This window comes from Zootoca vivipara, chromosome 2, assembly GCF_965207765.1.
Source record: "Zootoca vivipara chromosome 2, rZooViv2.hap1.1, whole genome shotgun sequence".
NCBI classification, from domain to species: domain Eukaryota; kingdom Metazoa; phylum Chordata; class Lepidosauria; order Squamata; family Lacertidae; genus Zootoca; species Zootoca vivipara.
The window spans coordinates 67,646,650-67,664,813 of NC_142584.1; the positions used below are offsets into that span (position 1 = coordinate 67,646,650).

Genomic DNA, 18,164 nt, shown 5'->3' on the forward strand with positions numbered 1-18,164 from the left:
CAGGCTAAGCGAGATGTATCTCTATTTAAATTTAACTAATTAGTTCTAAGTTTGCATTCTTCAAATCTGTACCCTCTGCTTTTAGATCAGAGTTTCTCAAGCCTGGGTCTCCAGCTGTTGTTGGACTACAACTCCCATCATCCCTAGCTAGCAGGAACAGTGGTCAGGGATGATGGGAATTGTAGTCCAAAAGCAGTTGGAGACCCAAGTTTGGGGATCCCTGTTTCACATGATGCAATTTTTATCTTTGGTCGCCTACCCCCCCTTTCACCTTTGATGCCCCTTGTGCCTTGAAGCAGCAAATCGAAGGGTCTTTCTTTAAAATGACCAGCTCAACTGCACTCAGGGGTGGCCTGAGATGTTTTGGCACCTGAGGCAAAGCACCCCCGCAATAGTGTGCTTGTGTGATGCTCTGCAAGGGCTCCCCCTCAAGGAAAAGTCCTTGCAGAGCCTTGCTGCTGAGCTTCCTGCCCAGCAGCAAAGATGGGTGGCAGAATGCCTCCTGCCTCGCCAGCTCAGCGAGAGGGGAGGTGTTCTCCAGAGCTTTGCCATCAGTCCCTCTCCACCCCTACTTTGCCTCATTTGCCTAATTTTTTTTGGGGGGGGGAGATCCTGCAGGCATCAAGGAAAGCTTCCATGGGGACATATGGATCCATGGGTACCATTTTAGTGATCCTGGCACTGCCCTCTAAATATTCTATTGAGTGTAGATGCAACAACAGACTGTGTACAGGGCCTATGCTACAATTAGGCCCTCCTATCTTACCCCCCCCCAAAAAAACCTCTCAAATGTATGTGGTCCAGCACAGCCATCGTAGCAGCAATGAATGCAATAGCTCCAGGAAGAATCTGTAAAAGATTCCTCTATTATCCCACAGCGATGCCACCACTTGTTAAAAGATTATTATAGCTACTCTTACTATAATCCCAGTTTGCTGCCACCAAACTGTCAAGGATTAACTCCTGTTATCCCACTCCAGCTCTTACACCCCTTTACTTAGTTGTTCGACCCTGTTTCCTCACTGCCACCATATATTTAAATCGCAAGTTAATGATAAACCTCTATTCACCCGCTAATAGCTGTGGCAAAGCGCGGTGCGAAATAGTGCAGGCACCCCTTCCAAGTAAAACAATGTACGTAAGATGTCTTTTGTCTTTGATCAACAAATAATTAAAAATGGGCGGTGATGCTTAGCTTTAAATTTAATATATAAGAAACTTAACTTGGCTGCTCTTAGTATAAATCAGACTGTTCACTCTACCAGGTTGCTTTAACATTAAAAAGACAATTCTGAGATATTAAGTTCTTCCTCTTGTCTAAACCAGCATTTCTCAACCACTGTTCCGCGGCACACTAGTGTGCCACGAGACGCTGGCTGGTGTGCCGCGACGTGCGGCGACGAGAAGGGCGATTTGCATTGTCACGTGCCTGGCGGCCGCCAATACACACTGACCCACCGGAAAGCAATATTTCTCCTCCTCTTTCCCAAAGCTCAGTGCAAACGAGCTACACAGCACTGACCCGCCGGAAAGCAATAATTGGCAAGTGTTTCTTACAGTCATAATTATAATATAGGGCGGCAGAGTTAATTTTTTTAACTTTTTAAATGGTGGTGTGCCTCGTGATTTTTTTCACGGAACAAGTGTGCCGTGGCCCAAAAAAGGTTGAGAAACACTGGTCTAAACCAATAGTTAATGACACTGGCCACTCTTAACTCAGTGCTTGCTTTGACAGAATGTTACTCACAGTCCAGCCAGCTGCAGCCCTATTGTGGAAACTTTTTACCTCTTACATCTCCTAGGAGCAAGTCAAGGTAGCATATACACAGTTAACTCTGTACATTCTACAATGTGAATTCAGATAAAAGCAAAACCTTTATCTCTTAAAACCTTCAATAAGTATACAAAAGCAATTTTTTCTACAGGATCACATCTCCCCTTGATGCAAAATATTGCCATTACAATGCTATGAAAAGGAAATATCTATTATTATTATTAAATATCCTTAGGAGTGACTAACTTCTTGGGCCAATGTGTAAGAAGCGAGAGAGAAAAAAGTGCATTTATTGCCCTAAAATCTGCTCACGTGGGGAAGGCACACATAATAATAATAATAATAATAATAATAATAATAATAATAATAATAATTTATTTATACCCCGCCCATCTGGCTGGGTTTCCCCAGCCACCCTGGGCGGCTTCCAACAGAAAAATGAAATAAAATAATCTATTGAACATTAAAAGCCTCCCTAAACATTGCGTACACTACTACTCTGTGTATGCAGGTGAGTGCAAACAATGAATTTGGCATATCAGTGGAGGTGGGGGATGAGGAGAGGCAGGCTTGGGGCCCCAGCACCCAGATCTGCACTGACCCCGTGCTGGAATTTCCTCACTGTGTTTCTTTAAACAGATGCTCCTTGCTGGTATTCCATCCACATGCTGCTGTCTCAACTTTGCTCCGAGAGTTCAGAGGAAAATAGCAAGAGGCAGAGGCAGAACACACACGAACCCCTCCAAAATAGCCTGTACCGAATCTAATGGCATTGCTAACATCAATCATAGGCGCACCAACAGGGGAAAAAACCCCACCAAGTTGGATGCTAGGCAGTACTAAGGAGAGGAGTAGCAGAAAGATGCTGTTTTATAAATCAGCAGCTTGTTCTTACTTCAAACACTGCCTTCCGTTACTGTTCTCCTGGGCTTAGCAGCAAGAGAACATGCTGAGAAAAGGCAGCAGGAACACTGAGAGTCATCAGGGCAATGTGGGGAGAGAAGAAGAATTACCGCTGCTCTAGCAATGGGCTGGTTCAAGTTATTTTGGCACCACACTATAGGCCAGTGTGCCTCAACCAGGTGCCCTCCAGCTGTTTTTGACTACAACTCCCATCAGACCCAGTCAACTGAGGCTGGTGGAAGTTGTAGTCCAAAACACCTGGAGGGCATCAGGTTCGGGGAGACAAAAATGAGTCATCAACAGTTATTGAATTAGCAGAGAACCTCATCAGAGGACAGGCTTTTAACAAGGACTGTGTAATTGGTAACCACACACACCGGAGATTTGTGGTTGCTGTTTCGAAACTCAAATTGTGGGGGGTACTGTTAAGCGTAATTGTTTAATTGTAAATGGAAAATAGCTCTGTATGTGTATTGCTAAAAGGAGCATGGAAATTTCCATTGAAGCTAAGTAAAGTTCTCTGAGCAGCACCAAACAGGCTGATAATTACCGTGTTTCCCCCTTTTTAAGACGTAGTCATAAAATAAGACGTAGCAGGATTTTCAAGCATTTGAGAAATATAAGCCACACCCCGAAAATAAGCCATACCTAAGACGGCCCTGGATAGAGCTCCTGAGGGTGGCCAGCCTTGCTATCGCCACCTCCGCCACTGCTGCCACCCCGCACGCTCTTCGCCCCCCTGTTGTTGTTTTAGTTATTTAGTTTTTGTGCGCCTGCCGCATTCGCAGAGCGCGAGAGAGTTTTTAATCTCTGCCGAAGCGGGCCCTCCCCCCGCTCCCTCTTCCGAAACCACCACCGAAACCTCCGAGCCGGGTCCGCAGCATGGTGGTAGCGGCGGAGGCGGTGGGTTTGTCAGGGGGCTGTGAAGGGAGGACGCGAAGGGGGAGGGAAGCCCCCCCGTGCTGCTGCCGGGCATGTGCGGAGCCCCAGGAAAATGGCAGAGGCGGTGTGAATCCAAGCGATGGGGGCAGCTAACAGACACGCGAGCCAGGTCGCCGGCATGCTGAGTCCTTTCCCTTCAGTGAGTGCCGGCTGGGGACTCCCGGGCCCGAGGTTCTGCCTTCCGCTGGGGCTGCCGAGGAGCCTTGCAAGGGAGGAAAGGAGGCGAAGCCGGAGCCACCTCCCCCTCCACCGCCTCCTCCTCCTCCCCCTTTGCCTCTTCTCCCCGCTGCAGCGTCTCCCGGGTCCCGCATGCTGAAGCGCGGGCAGATGAAGGTTCGCTCCGCATAGGATCGGCCTGCCTCTTTCTTTTTTTTTGCCCAGCTGAGGAGACCTGCCGCCCCGCCGCCGGAATCGGCGGCTGCAGGGCGGAGCGCTCCGCAGCGCCGAGCGCTCGGAGCGCCCTGCAGCGGGCGGAGTGCCGAGCCAACAGCCTGGCCTCTTCCTGCCCCAGCCGAGGAGGTCTGCCGCCCCGCCGCCGGAATCGGCGGCTGCAGAGCGGAGCGCTCCGCAGCGCTGAGCGCCCGGCAGTGCTGGGCAGAGCAAAGAGCCAGCGACCTGTCGCCTCGGTGCCTGGAACCATGCAGAGCACCCAGCAGCACCCCGAGCCCTCGGCCGGCCCGGCCAAGGAGGCCTTAAGGTACCATAAAAACATAATTAAAAAAATAAGACATCCCCTGAAAATAAGACACCGTGTGTTTTTTTGAGGGAAAAAAGTTATAAGACGGTGTCTTAAAAAAGGGGAAACACGGTAACTGAGAATGTATCTCTGCTACTCTCTCATGTGGTGTTTAACTTAGATTACATGGGAGGGGTATTTAGTTGCAAATCTCCATTTTGTGGGAGTTGTCTTTGCTCTCAAGCCACCTTGTGCTGATGATTCCCCCCTGGAGAGAACAGCCTCAGGCTGGAATGCAGGCTGCATGGAGAAAAATAACTTTGATTTCAGTACTGTTTGGAGTAATTTTACATTTCTAAGAATTTGCTTGGATTTTATGCAACTATTTGAACGTATCACTATTGTTGTAAGTTTGTTTTGACGAAAGTTCTGTTATTAAAGCTTTTGGTCTGGACAATTTTTATTCCAAAAAAATCAGGTTTTTATCCATCCTAATGCTTCCAAATGTGCAATATTAATAACTGCAAGAGGCACACCTACCCCTACCTAGCTCTCATGGTTGCTGAGAGAATTCTTTCTGGGCTTTGCCTTTCCTTCCACTGCCTTCTGCATGACTGCCACATACAAGGATTGGGGAAAAGGATGGAATTGGCAGCAGCTGCTTAGCAAGTTATCATAACAGCTGTGCCAGAGAGGAAGCAAGAACAGTACACCCTGACTGTGTTCCCTCAATCCTTCAGATACTACCTGGTCTTCAGCTAGGTCTACATGTTACACTTACCCCATTGCTAGGTGCCAGTTTAGAAATTGGAGTGTAATGCTGACAAGTGTGGCGTTTGCTCTGCTTCAGGAATGGGGAACCCATGACTGTTCAGGTAATGATGGACGCCCAATTTCAATCAGGCCCATCCAGCATGCCCTGGTGTTAGGGATGCAGGTGTTGGAGTACAACATCTGGAGGCCACGAGCTCTCCATCTCTGCTACATAGTAGTCTACTGTGGTGTGTGTTGTGGAAGCATCATATACCAAGAGAGACAGGTAGCATCGAAAGGTTGCCTTTTGTTTCCATAGGCTCTTCCCTTAATTAATATAGCTACCTTGCACAGGCAGGCAGACCATGGACTCCCTCCCTTTGTGCAAGCACTTTTACAAACCATGATAGGTAGCAAGAAGGCTAGACTGTTTTCATCAGCTTGGCCTTCTGGCCACTGCACAAACTGCTCTAGCAGACGAATAAAAATCTCTTCCATGCCATTTCCCATGTGACGTTTCACTTCCCACACAATCATAACATCATGCCATGCTGAGCTGGAAAGCGGGAGACTCAACACACCACCCGCACATGATATGCACATTACAGACAAGTAAAGGCATGGCGTGAAAACTCCAAATGTCATGGAGTGATGGTACCATTTAGGCCTGGCCTTTGCCCGCTCTTCCACTTGAACCTGAGCCCTGGGGAAATGTCCCGCCACCCCAGTTTGAGAAAGCGCTAGTAATTATTCAGAATGAACATCCATCTTCCACTCCTTCTCCGAGGAGCTAAGGTTGCACAGAGACTCTGAAACACCCCCAGCCCAATCAAACTGGTTTTCAGGTTTATTTGAAAAAAGCCCTGACATATAAGTATGTAGAGTAACCATAGTGACTAGCCCCAGGTTGCCCATTGAACTTCATGGTTGAGCAGGGATTTAAACCTATAACACTCTTTAATTGAGTTATCACATTGGCTCTCAATTAACTTGAAAATAAATCAGTCTATCTTCAGGGAAGAACATGAAAACTTTTTTTTTAACAGAGCAGTGCACAAAAACAAAACATTGGTACGTAGCAGACAGACAACCTAGTATACTTTGTAATGTGAGTCGTAACTGAATCACGTACCTCAGGAGAACAAATGAGCTTGAACAAAGCAATTGACATTTATATATTGAACACAACAGTCCTAAAATGAAATCAGTTTTCCAAGAATCAGTTGAGTATATCAGTGAAACAAGCTACAAAGTGGAATAAATGAGCCCACCTTCCCTAAATCACACACAAAAGATTCTGGTCACAGCAAAAGGCTTTAGATCTGTTGTGTATAGGTTGTTCCTTTCTACTTCGTGTTCCCCCAACACAGGATGTTTTTTTTGGGGGGACGAATGTAGCATTCTGTCACACTTTGCCAACATTTGTACCACTCATTATGCCAATATATTGACTTTGATTGAGTTTAAATGGCTGAGTGCTTCATGAAGGAGTTCTTAGGGGGATATTTTCCTTAAGATCAGATCAGATGCTGGCTGGCACATTTGATCTTCAGCCATGTTTATAAATTATCTGTACCCAAGAGAGAAGCCACATTAAGTTTGACTGTTTCATTTCAAATAGCAGCATGCCCTTAGATTTGCAAATTCGGCTTCCCTTTGGACCTCTTTTAACAAGTTGTAATGAGTCACCACAGCCAGAATTCCCAGACCCAGAGCACCTGCCTTGAACAAGTGTGAATCCTATATCACAGGAAATGTTTTTTTTACAGGGAGGTGAGCAATCAAATAGACCTTTTTGATCTTGAACTACCATAAACACTCCAGCCTGCATCCTGAAAACCATGGACATAAAGGTCCACTTGTGAATTACGCTTGTGATTTGTGAATTATCCTTTCAGCGAAAATAAACATCTCCTCAAAGTGTCTTGTGACACCTTATCTAATAAGGCATTTGTTTTTGCTGTAACAAAAAGTAATATTGCTACCCCCACTGGACTTTCCCCAAACAAAACATGGACACTTTTATGTACCCATGACATTCCATGCAGGAGTCATCCTGTGGATTAAGTCTTACATTGTTTGTCGCCAGGATTGGGTGAGAAGAAAAGGCACAATCCACATCTATAGAGTTTATGAAGACAGAGGCTCTGCGGGCATCAAATATGTAATATACTACTGAGCAAGCTTGATGTTGGTCATCATAACTAGAGACATTTTGCTGCCTGGCAGAAAATCCAAGTGGTGATCCCATTTTGGGAAATATATCAAACTAAGTTATTGAATGACATTTTGCTTTTCTGTACCAATACCCCAAAAATTTGCCACCTGACGTCCTAGTAGAGCTGATCCTAAGTGGGAACTTTGTTTATCTAAGGTTCAGTTCTGATGTTAAACCACAGTTTCAGAGATAGGAGCTAAAGATTTCATTGTGAAGTGTCAGAGGCCCAGACCCGCTCCCTGAGTGATGGCTTTCCCCTAAAACAGGCACCCCCAAACTTCGGCCCTCCAGATGTTTTGGACTACAATTCCCATCATCCCTGACCACTGGTCCTCTTAGCTAGGGATCACGGGAGTTGTAGGCCAAAACACCTGGAGGGCCGCAGTTTGGGGAGGCCTGCCCTAGAACAATGGTTCACAAAGGGTGTGGCACACCACATTGGTGTGGCAGGAGAAGATGGCAAGTGTGGCAGTAAGATTCAAGGATAATCAAAGAAACATTTCAACATGTCTATAGTATAGTATCAAAATAATTTTAAATATGTCCACACCTCATTTCAAGCACATTGGCTATTCTTCTACAGACACATTGTTGTGAACAGGGATTTTCAATTCTGACAAATATGAAAGATCAGAAAAGAGAAAAGAGCTTCTTTGTATTGATGAGGAGACAAAAGTTTGTTTGTCTCAAATCAGACTTAATATAAATGAGATTACCAGGCCCTAGCAAGCTCACACCTCTCACTGGGAATGATTCATGATCTAATGTAGCTGCATTGTTTTTATACTTTCTGCATGTCCCATGATCGCATTATAAAGTAGTTGTGTTCTATGTTATAAATCAAGCACTGCGAGGAGTTGTTACTTTTTTTGCTTTCCAATGTATTTCTTTATCAATAAAAAAATTAAGTGAGAGGCGCAAGCAAATTTTAATTCTGAAAATGTGGCCCAGAGAAAAAAAGCTTGAGAACCACTGCCCTAGGAGGAGGGAAGCCAACAGCATTACTAACTTCTAAATTCTCAGGGCTTCATAGGGATCCTCTCAAGTGGGCTGACTGTATAAATAAAGAGCAATTGCCTAGACAATTAAAAATGGGCTGTTCTCCTTAGTTTAGCCCTTTACTATATGTTTCCTTGCATATTAATAAACCAGGATGGATCAAAGTCGAAGCATATATAATTAAATAATCAACCCTTTCCCAACATTTTAATAACAGAACAGGCAAGACGACAGATATACAGAATACTGACATGCATGTGTACCTGTATCTTCCGCAAGTCACGCCTTTTCAAACCCTTCTGTCCTGCTCTCCCCCTGCCTAGGCAAAGACCGATCTCTGTCAGGAACTCAGGAACTCAAGCATGCCAGCAAGGCCAGGCTGAGCTGGTGGTTTTCACACCAGGTGTCGAGATAACACACAGACTCGGCAGTATCTAAACAGACCCACAGCATTAACTGTTCACAGATGGGCACCAAGATGGCTTTCCTCTGCTTCTCCTTGAAGGATTTGATTCTCCAGTAAATGGGAAATTATGAGGTGGGCAATAATCCGACTGCAGTGGTCCATACATTGATGACCTCAAGACTGTAATGCGCTTTATATGGGGCTGCCCTTGTATGGGGTCTGGAAGCTGCAGCGAGTGCAGGATGCAGCAGCAGCTAGACTGCTCACAAGAGCAGATTACTGGCAGCATGCTATTCTGCTAAGAGATATGCACCGCTTGCTGATTTGCTATCATGCCAGGTTTAAGGTCCTTGTGTTAATTTACAAAGCCCTAAACAGCTTGGACCCAACATACCTTAAGGGCCGTCTGATTCCTTATGCTCCACCTCTGCCATTGAGATCCTCTGATGGAGCACTTCTGGTGTTTCTCAAGCCCTTGGGGATCAGTTGGAACTCTCTACCTGTAGAGTTTTGCCAGGAACCACCCCTGCCTTCTTTCACACATCTTCTGGAAACTGTGCTGTTTATACATGGGCCTTAACAATACGAGAGCCTCTTGCCAGTATAGACAATACGGATCTCAAGAGACCATTGGTTTGACTTGCTGTGATGCTTCCTATGTTATTGTGTTCCCAGACACTTAGGAAAAGAACCAAGTAAAGGCAAGGATTGTTTCCCCACATAAGTCAATTTGCTGGTAGCTACATGGAGCAAATGTCTCTCCCTTCCTGTGCATTCCTCTACCCCAAAGGGATGCCAACAGCCACTTCTACCAACTGAGGTTGGAGAAAAGGAATCGTTTTAAAGGAGTGTTTTGCATGGGTTTTAGAGAGCCATCACTTCCCATTGCGAGCGCTGCCCCCACTCTTAATTCTGGTCGGTTTTTGAAACAATAAGGGAACTTGCAAAATCTCTTTAGTGGCTGCAGAAGTGGGATGAAATGTACCCACCGAAAGCAGCCACCTTTATTTCAAACCTCTTTCAACTGTGGAAAGAAAGACCGTCTCCATCCTGAATCTATTCCTGAGCTGAAGGCTTTTCATCTCAACAGTGAACTCTGTCTGTGAAATGCGTCAAGAGCCCTGTATGCAGTATTTATCTTAAGCGCCTTGGGGGAAAGAAGGCACCCCAGGGCCATGAAAGCAAAATATACCAAGGTTTGTGGAGCTGAGCTACAGGTTTAGTCTTTAAAATAAATGAGGGGCAGAACAGGTCCTCCCCTCACCCTCCGTTGCAGTAGGAGATCACTGGATCTGCACATGTGATTGAAGCCATTTTATGTGCCAACTGCACAATCCATCTGTATGAATACAACTCAACTGTCATTCACAAGGCAGGATGATGGAGGAAGGAGATATATCAGAAAGCTCGTGAATAAAAAAAAGTGCAGCCAAACATGTTTGGGATCAATCCTATGGAATCATAAGAACACAAAAATATCCCTGTGTGATCAGACCCCAAGGCCTATCTTGTTCAGCAACCTGCTTTCCAGTGTGGTCAACCAATTGTCTACAAAAAAGCCTGCAAACCAGGACATGAGTGCAACACCACTCTTCCCACTTGTGCTCTTCAGCAACTGGAATTCAAAAGCATTCTACCTCCGATACTGGATAGTAGTACCCAGTCATTGTAGCTCGTAGCAATGCTTAATCCCTTAATGAAGAAATGCATGTGAGAACACAACTTGAAGGATCCAGGAAGATTTTGCAAAAAAGGCACGCCATCAGGTGACTTGCCCATTCCTGTCCACAAATCTTTATAAAATGCACGTGAATTTTGAAAGATGACATGTTTTTCCACATGCCTCTTTGGATTTGAGTTGATAGGCTGGGAGGTGGGTTTGGGGAATTCTAGCTCTGCCAAGTCATAGATGATAGCTGAAAGGGCAACGTGCAGACCATTCCAGGAATTGTGTGTGTATCTGCTGCAACGGCACTTGCTGGCTCAAGGGTTCCCCATCTTAGGACCCTCATACCTACGGGACCACCTCTCCTAGTATGCCCCGCGGAGGACCTTAAGGTCCACAAATAACAACATTCTGGAGATTCCGAGCCATAAGTTGGTTAGATGGGTCTCGACTAGGGCCAGGGCCTTTTCAGTACTAGCCCCGACTTGGTGGAACGCTCTTTCACAGGAGACCAGGGCCCTGCGGGATTTGTCATCTTTCCGCAGGGCCTGCAAGACAGAGCTGTTCTGCCTGGCCTTTGGGTTGGATTCAGTCTGACCCCTGTGTTTTCCTCCCTCATGGTTTGGATTTATGGACTACTTAAAATGAGGCTGCATTTTAAATTTTAATATTGTATTTTAATCTGTATTTTAATTAATTGTTTTCTTTTCTTTTATCTCTTATTGGTGTTAGCCGCCCTGAGCCCGGTTTTGACTGGGGAGGGCGGGGTATAAATAAAATTTATTATTATTATTATTATTATTATTATTATTATTATCATCATCATCATCATCTCTCTCTGTTTACAAGGTGCCATTGTACTTTTTTAAAAGCCGATTTCCATCCAACATAGGATTCTCTTATCTTGAGCTCAGACGCACTCGTGTTATTTTCCACCCAACTTTCAATTAACTTGAGTACGACTAGGTGAGCCCTCTTTCCTTTTCAGAATGTAAGGGAGAAGGAACAGATGTCCTGAAGCAGAGAGCCAAAGAAAGGTTTGGCTTCCAGAAACTTTCCAGTATTTATAAAGTATACCTCAAAGGCAATGGCGTAGTAATAGGGGGGGCTGCCATGGATGAGAAGCCCCGACGCAAGCGAGACTGCCTCACTCCGCGGCTTGCTCGCGGGGTTTGCCGTAGCGCCGCATTGCATGCCTCCTGTGCGTGCATGCGCTGTGTGTCATGATGCATGTGTTGTGACGTGTGATGTATGCGTGCGACGGGGTGCCTTCGCGTTTGCCGCCCCGGGCGGCCAGGCGGCTAGCTACGCCACTGCTCAAAGGACATTCTGTGGGGAGGATGTACCGGTTATGTATGTTATGAGTCTGCACCCATATGGCAGATTTTTCAGTAAGATCCACATTCATTGTCACAGGAAGGTGCTACTGTTGCACAACTAATTCTTAAAGCTGCACTCCTATGCACACTTATGAGAGGGTGAACCACACAAAAGACTGTGGGGCTAACTTTTGAGTAAACATGCATACCGTGTTTCCCCGAAAATAAGACACTGTCTTATATTTATTTTTCAAGAAGACATACTATGGCTTATTTTCAGGGGATGTCTTATTTTTATTATGTGTCCAGCCTTGCCTCTTTCTTGGCACCCTCCAGAACTGCACCTATCACTATGTCTTATTTTTGGGGTATAAACAGTAAATTGCAAGAACTCAGGCCAGAAGAAAAATGGATTTCAAATATATCTTCACAAGGTTTTTATTTGTGTGATGAAGAGTTCAAATAGGAATCAATCCCAGTATAGTAGGCAAATAAAAATAAATTCCAGTAAAAATCAGGACAAGGCCCTGTTTCGACAATTCTTCGTCAGCAAAGATTCACAGGTCAGAGTGTAGGTACTATACTTTTTCTTCTGGCCTGAGTTCTTGCAATTTACTGTTTATTTCTGCACTTTACCAAGAACTCCAATTTCTACTGTTATTTTCGAGGTATGGCTTATATTGCACAAATGCTTAGAAATCCTGCTTTGGCTTATTTTATGGGCATGTCTTATTTTCGGCGAAACAGGGTAGGATTGGACTCCACATATTACATTTTAAAAGTGCATCTGTGCAGCCATTTTTTGTTTTGTTTTCTAAGCTCAGACCTTAATAGATGATCCATTAAAGTGCTTACTTAAAAACAACAACAACTATATATCCTTTTGGTTTAAGGAATTCTGAGCTGAAGTGTCTTTTGGGGCACACAATCGCTGTGAAGGCAGCAAATCCAACATACTTCTGGGAATGACCAACAATGGGAATAGGCCACAGGGCTCCACAGGGAGGAATCAGAAGGGGCTCATTGGCAGCTCTGTGGAAAGTGAAACCTGACAGCAAGGGCCACATGCTTTAATAAGTAGACCAATTATCTAAAGCTTCCAGGAGCCAATTGTAACCAGAGAGTAGTAATTTTTAATCAGGGGACTTCAGATTAATGGCACACTTGTCCACTTTTGAGAATATTTTGGTTCTAGTATGTAACTGTGACTCACCTCACCCTGTTAATACCTTTAAGAGTCACAAGTGAAAAATATTATAAAGGCAGTCTTTTTAAGAACAAGAATTTGGTACCTATTAATGATGTTTTGTAATATGAAAACTCAATCACATTATAACTAGCTATAGTTCATCTGCTAATTGAAGAGGCAGATGATAAACTAAAACTAAAAATCCTTTAATTGGTTCACACTGCTACTGATAATGAAAACAGTGCATGTCATTTGCAGCTTCTAGGACCCAAAGCCCAGGGGTGAGCCCAAACAGAGTTCTCTTACTTCTGTTTACAAGGTTTGCTCAGAGTCCCTGAGCATTTGAAGAGGCACAGAGAGGTGGAAGGAGTCTTCTTCTTCTGCAACTCCAATATCCCTAATATGGCAAAGGTAGGAAAGGGATCTACTATGAATTGGCAGGAAAGGAATCTTCTGTTTCAGATGGCATAGGTTCCTCTTTCAGGGAGCCAACAGGCATATGAATTGAGATCCACCCTCTTTGGCATGTATTAATTAGCCCTTCTTGTATCCCTAGTTTGACACGGTGTTCCTAATCCAGTATGTTTAAGGCGGATGTGATTTTAGGATATGGCAACAGGGCTCCGAAAAAAGCCCATATAAGCAGGAGGCCTCTGAAATACTTCCCACCCTGCACTGGGATTATATGGGCTTTAACTGACTGCAAATGAATTTAATATATCCCAATACAGGCATCAGTTTGAGGGTTTAAAACGAAAAATAAAAAAAATGGGGATCTTTTATTTTGGCTAGTCACAATGTTTATGGTTGTGGAAGGCAGAGATTTACAGAGCTGGTCCAAAACAATGCCAGGTGATATTTAGGCCCCCACCCCAACTGCAAAAAAATATATCTATAGAATATGCTTTCTTGGTGAGTTGTTTTATCCATGCTCTGGAGCCCTAGTCAAAAAGGCTACTCTGTCATTAAAAATGAACTCTAAGTCCTGTACAGATCTTAATAATGTTACCTGGATGAGAGCATATTGGGGGGTATTTAAAAGCTTCAGCAGCCACCCCTTAGCTTATCGGATGATTTAAAAAACACAGAGAAACCTACAGCCAGGGCAAAGGAGTTGAGCGCGCCTCCTTCCTTGCGGATGAGTTCCGTTTGCTAACGCAGCCCCGCGGGCGCCCTTCTGCGAACCACAGCGAACGCTGGTGGCGCTGCGCACTCCAACCCCGGGAGTTTCTGTAACGAAGGACAAGATAGCGAGGGACACGCCGTAGCCCGAGGAACACACAAGCGAGAAAACGCAGGTCGAGCTTCCCACCCACAAGGCCAGGGGGGAGGCAGGCAGCATCTCCACCCGGGCGCCAAAACAGAACCGCTAAACTTACAAGATGCCTCCCCACCCCCCAAGTACCGTCTGAGCTTCAGATCCTCTATGGAGATCGTTCCCTTTTTAGAGGCATCTTTAGCCTGGAACTGAATCGAAGCATAAAAACTCCTGTTCTCAAAACAACATCGCACCCCCCCCCCGCACTCTGCAACCTGCAATTAAGACAGAATCTTTTAGTTGTGACATTCGCTGTTGTCATGGAAATAAGCGCGAGAGAGCGAGTTGATGGGCGGGGAAAAGGAAATCAAAATAGCAGAAGCCCAGGGAGGGGGGAGCAGGCGGCAGCGAGAAAGAGTTGATGTGTGCGTGTGGAATTACAGTTGCTAATGTCGGCTAAATGCCACCAGCTCCAGTTGGGCTTCCGCAGATTGTCCCATCCGGACTAGCCAGCAGCACCAACCCTTTCTCAAGGCACGAAACTTGCAAGCGCATAGCTGCAACCTGTATGTTGCTTCCACCAGCCCCGTGCGCGCGCATGGATTGCCTGGGGAAAGTGAAGCCGAGGAAGCTTTGCCTCCTCCCTCTCTCTCTCTCACCTGTGCCACGGGAGTAAAGGAAGGCGAGAAGGACCCCGAAAGAGTCTCAGTGGGAGAAGGGGACGCCTGACTCGGAAGCAGACCCCCCACCGCGCGCGCATCTGCCGCGTGGCCAGCCCGAATTCGAGCTGCTCCTACCCCGCGCCGCGCCTCCATCTCTCTCTGCGCAAGGCTGGGAAGCCAGCCTCGCCGAGTCTCTCCCAAGAGAAGCGCGCAGACGACGACAGCACCTCCCGCCCCACAGGGGGCGACGTGCCTCTTTCTGCCCCGGGCCCAAGCGATAATCCCCTATCGCCGCGGGAGAGGGTGGGTGCGCGCACCGAGCAGCAAAGGGACCAGACGCCAGTTCCTTTTGCAGCAGCTGCAGATCGACTTCCACGTGGGTCCGACCTTGCTCCTTTTCTTAATCCTCCGCCAGCCTCCTGACTCTAGGGCGATCACCGCCCCCGTCCCACTCTGAACCCCTCTTTCGCGCGCGGAGCCCCCAATTAATATTTGAATGTGTGTGCGCGCTCATTGCACGGGCTGGGGAAATCAAGACAGCGCGAGTGGGTGGGTGCGGGAATGAAGATCCGCAATTACTCAGCTCGGAGTCACTTTCCCAAAGTGAAGGTGCAGCGCAGAAACACTCCTAGGAATCCACGGCAACGAAGGGGAGCGTTCGCACGCAGCCCGGTCGACCCCACAGGTTGGATCGCCGCAGGGAAGCCACTTTCTCCCCAAGCTCCGCGGCGGGACAGGCGGCTACTTCCCAACGCGCAACCTTTCCCCCTTACAGCCGCAGCCTCAGAACCCCGCGAGGTAAAGCTGCCGACCGAGCTTCTTAAGGCACAGCCGTCTCCGGCGCCAAGGCTCCAGCAGGGGCCCTCCTCCCCTCGCCTCACTGCAGCAAGCCACGGGTGCCCCGCGCCGCGCCGCGCCAAGACCCACCTGCAAATCTGCTCTGCCGCTGGAAGGGATCAGAGGGGTGGGAAGCGTTCCGGTGGCGGTGGTGGGAGCTGCCCTGTTTCTAGCAACGGGGACTTCTCGCCCTCCCCGTGGTGATCGGCCCTCCTCAATAGCCCGCCCGGCTCTTCCCGGGGCGAGGGTGGCTGCAGGGTTGCAAGGCGAGATGTGGCGTCCGAATCCGCCGTAGGATCCCGTCGACTGAAGATGGAGCCGAGAGCGCTCGGTGCTCCGCGGCTCCTCGCAAGTTGAGCATCTCAGTTGAGTTCCAAGTGGGAAAGTTACAAAGGATGAAACTGACAAGGGCCCGCCCAGGAAGGGTGGGGCCACGAGCGACTGACGTCACCCGGAAACTTTACGCCCCTCCCACTACTTTTAAGAATTGATCCTGGGCCCTGCCCGGGTTACCTTCTCCAGATCCGGGACAAAATAATCTCCCAGGCTGGTTTAGAGAGGGGAAGCTAGGAAGACACACATCATATACCTGACCAATCTGATCTGTCCCAAGAGAAAAGTCTTTCCATGAAACTCTGTTCATTACAGTGACGCATTTCATGTTTTCCTCGTAGTTTAACTCATATAATATACGGTATTTGTAGCACCCCAGAGCTATAGAATATGCTAGTATCGTACACTTTTGTCATACAGCTCTGGGAGTCGTTGCATTTTCATTACATCGGGATTGAACCCTGTCATCAACCTAATAGCAAAACAGAGACATATATACAGTAGCAGGAAAAGAATAATCGGTGGTACATTAGGCTTAATGGTGAAAGAACTATTTTTGGATATGGTTGCGAAACAGCATTCTTGTTGCAAAAGAGGTAATTGTATACCTAAGGGAGCTTAGGTATATAAGCATTTGTCCTGCTGGTCTCCCCTTCAGAGACACACAGGTGGCAGGCTAGCTGTCTAAAGTCATACCTTCCGGAGTCCTCTGCAATACACATGGCAGGCTCCAAGAAGAAGAGGTCCCATGGGAATGACAAGTATGATTACGATATGCACCTGAAATCACGCTCTACAGGGGTTATCCCAGAGAATAACAGTAAATTGCTTCCTTTCTAACTGATTTATGTAGACAGAGAAGGTGTAAAAGAGAGGCTAATGCAAGGAAAAGAGATTCCTTGATGGGCAAGAGCTTTCCTCCCATATCATGTCTTCCTTGCCCATGCCAACAGTATTGTGGTCGATATCCTGGACATGTGGATGTCTAGTTCAAAATGCTGATGTCATTGTAATGAGTCATCAGGTCTATGCACATGAATAACATGAAATATGATGTGTGTCTATATTAACAGTGCTGGGAACAACTCAGTCATGTGGTCGATGAAGTTCAGTCATGTGCATGAAGTTCACAATGCTGCAGTGACCTGATACATTATGCTTGGCTAGAAGATCATGGGATTCACTTCATGTGCAGTAGGGCTGCAGCGTGAGTGTTGCAGGGGAAAAATAATCCCGGGTTCAGTTCCTGGCTTTTTCACATTGGGCTGGGAAAGAACCCTATCTGAAACCCTGGAGAGCTACTGCTAGTTACCGGTAGTGCATTCTGGGAACAGGAAACCTGCGGACTTTCAGATATTGCTAGACTACAGCTCCCATCATCCCTGACCATGGGCCAATGTGGCCAGGGCTGATGAGAGTTGGAGTCCAACGTCTTCCATAGGGCCACAGGTTCCCATCCTGGGTGTAGACAATGCTTAGTGATGGCGATGGGCTGTTCATCTTGGTACGAGGCGGCTTCCTGTGTAAAGGAACCAGAGGGGAGGCAGTTCATTTCCATAATGAATGAAAAGATTTGATTAGAACTCCAGTTACCTGCCGGCCAGCTCACAAACATGATGCTTGCAGACTTCTACAGATATGACATTACGGGATTGTTCATGATTTTCTGCGCAGGTTACATATTCTTCAGTTGTTGTTTTTTTAAAAAGGTTTCATTTACATGACTGAGTTGTTCCCAGCACTGTTAATATGGACACACATCATATTTCATGTTATTCGTGTGCATAGACCTGATGACTCATTACAATGACATCAGCTCATACTCCGGCTTGCTATACTATGAGACTGGGACCTAGCAGCAGCTTCCTGATGGAAAGTTGGCATTACAAGGAAGAGAAACATTGGAAATAGGGCCTTAGTCGACAATTAAGGAAAATCCACGAGGTGCACCAGCATTACCTATATATTACAAAGCAGGGCATCAAGGCACACAGGTGGTGTGGATTACCTGAGGCCACACATTCAGTTTTACAATTTATGGCCAGAGATGGAATTGTACCTGCAAGTGTTTGTAAGCCAATTACTAAATTACACCATTACTTTGCTCTTAAATCAGGGACTGCACATAATCACATTTTGCAACTCTCTAGAAAGGGCATTCTGTTAATAATTCTACTTCAGTAGCACCCTGGGATTTGCAGGGTGGCTGTGGCCCGCTTGCGTATACTG

The 18,164-nt window shown here is 46.5% G+C and overlaps 1 protein-coding gene across 1 annotated transcript in view; it reads right to left on the reverse strand.

Annotated features, from left to right (window-relative positions):
• Positions 1-15,977, reverse strand: part of CAMKV (CaM kinase like vesicle associated) — a 60,843-nt gene extending 44,866 nt beyond the window's left edge. Inside the window, exon 1 of the mRNA XM_035105966.3 lies at positions 15,693-15,977. The gene's annotated coding sequence lies outside the window, so the exon portion shown is untranslated. The remainder of the gene's footprint in view (positions 1-15,692) is intronic.
• Between the last annotated feature and the right edge of the window lie 2,187 nt (positions 15,978-18,164).